The sequence below is a fragment of the Cupressus sempervirens genome, chromosome 3, assembly GCF_028749045.1.
Source record: "Cupressus sempervirens isolate cs-2001-9-10 chromosome 3, ASM2874904v1, whole genome shotgun sequence".
NCBI lineage: Eukaryota > Viridiplantae > Streptophyta > Pinopsida > Cupressales > Cupressaceae > Cupressus > Cupressus sempervirens.
Window position 1 is genome coordinate 1008412142 of NC_143120.1, and position 4652 is coordinate 1008416793.

General features: G+C 30.5%; 1 pseudogene; it reads left to right on the forward strand.

The window, feature by feature from the left end:
- Window positions 1–4179: 4179 nt before the first annotated feature.
- Window positions 4180–4309, forward strand: LOC149570148 (U6atac minor spliceosomal RNA; annotated as a pseudogene).
- Window positions 4310–4652: the final 343 nt, after the last annotated feature.

A 4652-nucleotide genomic window follows, 5' to 3' on the forward strand; every position in this document is an offset into this window, starting at 1 on the left:
TTCTTTTACACAAGAATCTTCTTATCACTGAATATTAAAATCTACCAACGGGGTTCATATGGCAATAGTAACGATAAGTATCCAATGGATTTCTTTGCATGTTATGAAACATGAAATTGATGGGATGCCATATCATATGTCAAAAGTGATGAATTTTCCAACAACTTAAGAGTTAAGGTGACTTTAACAACACTTTGTCTTTCTAAATATATTAGATTAATGAAGGCATACAACTTTTATAGCTATGATATTGACTATTCTCTACTATTTACTTTATATTAGTTTTCAAGCTTTCAAGAATTGAAAGTTTGGCCCCTAATTTTGTTCTCTTTTTGTGATGATGTCTCTAGAAACTTAATTTTCAGGTGCCAAGACTATAATTTGCAGTACATAAACCTGTATAATCTATGCATTGTTATCCTTTTCATCATGTGTGCATCTATAAGTATGTAGATTGATTTTTATTTATAGATACATACAATACAGAGAATCCATAAAATAGTATAAACAACTTAGCTAAGCAGGTCAACTAACTGACAAAAGTGTATGTATTTCTTAATTGATAATAGAGAAAGCATAGGTTACAGATTAGTTTGGGGTTGGGGTGCAACATGTTGTTTTCTTTCCCTTTCATTGTTAACATTCCTATTTCATTTCAATGAATTGAACTTTCTTATTTAATTATTAATCTTCATCTTAACATTAAACAAATAGAGGTACAAAAACACTCTTGTTAAAAGGGTTGCATCCTTGTGAATAAGTGTCGCAAGAGCATCAGTGATTCTTTCCAAATTATCAAGGGTTGGAACTTGGGCAATATTGATTTGGAGCATGTCCATTGCATTTTGAACCTAACCTTTTAGCATACAAAGTGCTTCAACTCACACTATAACACTGCTTTGGTCAACTATGTTAGGAATTTGAGCTATTTGTGCTACTGATGTTGTTTTATATGCTAACAAGTTATTGAATTTAAGGGTGTTGATGTTTTTGCTGTTGATGTTGTTTTATGTTCTCTCTTAAAACTTGATTCCTTGAGCTTCTCTAACTTTGTAAGATGTGTATTGCTATTGAGGGGTTAGGCTTAATTTTAACATGCATTTGAATTGAAGACTAGAGCATGTAGGTTATGAGTTTTCCTTGTTGAATATTGATTTTGTTAAACTTACTTTTAGGTTATCCATCTTTCCAAAATTCTGTCAAACCAAATGCAGATACATTCAATGCTAGCACAATACACTTTACATTACATCTTTAATGCATTGTAGAGAGAACACAAGACATAATCTTTGAATCATTTTTGTTAAAGTTCAAAAAGAGTACTTTATTATATTTAGTTTTCATAGTTGATGCAATCTATGTTGAATTTTTTGGATACATAATGTGGCTATATGCATATTGATTGATGGGGGTTTGTATTATGTTTATTTATTTGACCATCTTCATTTTTCCATACACATTATTAAGGTCTTATATTATATGGTTGAGTATTTTTTACCCATTTTTTTTATGTTCCTTAGCATGGCTCAAGAAACACAAGTCAGCAATGCACCTTCTATGAATAGGGTGCTATGGACTAGGGATATGGAGCACAAATTCCTTGAGTTGCTTCAAGAGAAAGTACAACTTGGTTGAAAAGGTGAAGGTGATTTAAAAAACCAAGCTTGGACTACCACTAAAAGGTAGTTCAATGATGAACTAAAGAAAAATATGACCAAGGATAATTTGAAGAATAAATTGAGAGCATGGAAAGCAGGATTGAGAGTAATGAAAGATTTAAGAAATAAAAGTGGCTTTGCATGGAATGAAGGTACACAGTGTGTGAATGTTGAAGACAGTGTTTGGAATGAGTTGTCAAAGGTAAAATGGTATTTAATATTCATTTTTTTTACATATAAATTTATTATTGAAAGACAACTAACCATTTCAATTGTTTCCCAATTTGCAAAGGAAAGAAATGAAAAAATGCAAAAGTGTATAAAAGGAAGCCATTCCAATACTATAATGAGTTAGCCTTCATTGTGGGAAGTGACATGGTAGAAGGTAATGTAGTTGCCATAGCTAAGGAGATAGAGGAAGGGAACATTATGGATGAGGCCATCGATCTTGATGATGTTGGGGATTTCAATATACCAGTTGAGGTGATATTCATTTGGATGAAGACTTTTCTCAATCCAACCAATCAAGTGCAAGTGGTAGTTAGAGAATATCACCATCTTCATCAAGGAAGGAAAAGAGAAAGAAGGCGAGCATGGCTAGTTTGATAAATACCATTTGTGAAGCCATGAATAGGATCCACGAGGGCATGTTAAAGCCTTACATTGTCAAAGTGGATGAAGATGATTTTGAATCTATTGGAGATAAAATATATGATGCCCTCAAAAGCATTCATGGGATTAGTAAAGAATCAATGATAAAGGCCTATGATGATTTTTTGGTTGAAACCAAAAGAGCAAAAGGCTTATTGAGAATGACCGAGGGGGAGAGAGTCAAATGCATACAACTTAAGTATGGAGGACTCTAGAGTTTTTGTTAAAACTATTTTGAATTATACTGACCTTTATATTTGACTACTTCATAGCATGCCTTATGATATTATCAGCTGAAAACATATTTTTATTAGCTTTTTTATGACTTTATGACATGCATATATGGAAAATTATTCATTGACTTTACTTGTTTAAATATTTAAAGACGCTTGTACCTACTCTTCTTATATATTAACCCACACAATGGACTTGGTTGTTTGCATTAATCATATAATTATTTACAGATTTGATAGCTATTGGTACAAAAAAATTTACACATTAGTCCCCAACTTCTATTGAGCTACTTGGATAGGCATTTGGTCAAACAGTTTGTGTGGTGTCTAGGCCGCTTCACATTATTTTGTTGGGTAAAATGCAGAATACTATGATATTCACTTGTGTTGTTTGACTCCTATCAGCATTACTAACTCTTGTGTTGTTTGACTGTAATATTCACTTGTGTTGTTTGACTCCTATTAGCATTACTAACTCTTGTGTTGTTTAGTAATATCTACATTGACATTACCAACTCTTGTGTTGTTTGGCTCCTATGGATAATGTTTTAATTTGGACAATGTCATTTTTTTTTGGGTGTGCACAATGTTGATATCTTCTTTCTAGTAATTTTTTTTCTCATTTTCAGAAACCTATTGTTTGATTCTTCTCTCCCATAAATAATGCAGCAATAGGAGATGCTATACTTACCATTTTTAGGATTTCATATCGCTTGATATAATGATCCAATTGAATTTCAAATTGAAATAGATGTAGTGATGTATTTTGTTGTGAACGACTCCTTGGCTATATAAATTGATATTTAAATAGGCTTTTAATAATGATTATAAAGATTTTGTATAGCGATTTAAAAGACTTTTATTATAGTATGTTTATTTTCATATAGCTAATGTATTTTTTATGTTTGAGGGTTGATGGCTTTAATCAATGTGCCAACATGTCGATGTGGTGCTGGCCCTTGTTTGTTGAAAATCTCCAACACACAAAAAAATCTTAGGCATAAATCTTGGTCTTGCTCGAATAAGAAAAAGGTCATTATTAATTTTCTTAGAAATTAGCGTAATGAATAAATTATTATAATACTAGGAACTAATGAAGATTTTCTATTTTAGGGACACAATGGATGTGGATTCTTTGAATAGGCTGCTGACGCACAAACAAGTACAATGTGTGATGATGGAGTAGAGTGCAAGTGTTGCAACAGTCAGAAGGCTGGAGTAGACTACAAGTGTTGCAATAGTCAGAAGGCTAAAATTTACTTTTTACAATGTCTTGTTTGTCTTTTAATTGCATTTATTTGTTTGAAACATATGTGAAAAATGCATAGCTATAATTTGTATAAGGATTTTTATCGATGACAAAATGTCTAATATCAGACTTGATATTTATTATAAACTTTTGTTGGTTGTTCCTTGTCTTTTTTTGGTGAATCAAACTGCCATATTTGGGCCTTATATTGTAATATTTTTAGATTTGATGTACAAGGTTTCAGGACCTTTCAAAACTTATTTTTACCTAATCAAAACTTTTGTTAAAATTATCTTTACAAATAAATCTTATCTTTAGCCTTCTAAATAAAACTAGGTTCAAATATCGTATATTTTACTTTTTTTTAATATTTAAAACAAAAATGTTTGTGTTCATCAAAATTGAGATACATGTGGCATCTCCCTTGATAAGGATAGGAATAGTCTTTGGAATTTCCTTCACACACGGTTTAAGGCTATCAGTCATTGACGGTTCTTACCCAAAAATAAAATAATTTTAGTTTTGATATTATATTCAAATTTATAGTTGTATTTAACATAATTTTTTATATTATTTATGCATACAATAGTATTTATAATCGAATTCTTCAAATGTAATTAAAATTTTAAAAAATGTTGTCAAATATTTATAATTAAAAATTATAACTTTTGACTTCTTTAACAATAAACATATATATTAAAAAATCACACTTATAATGGAAACAATTTTAGGCAATATTGAATATAATTTTAAAATAACTAGATTTAAATTCAATGAAAAGATCCAAAAACATCAGTATGACAAAGCGAATTGATTAAACTTGGTTGCTTTCAGTGTGGGCTAAGAAAGCAAATATATTTG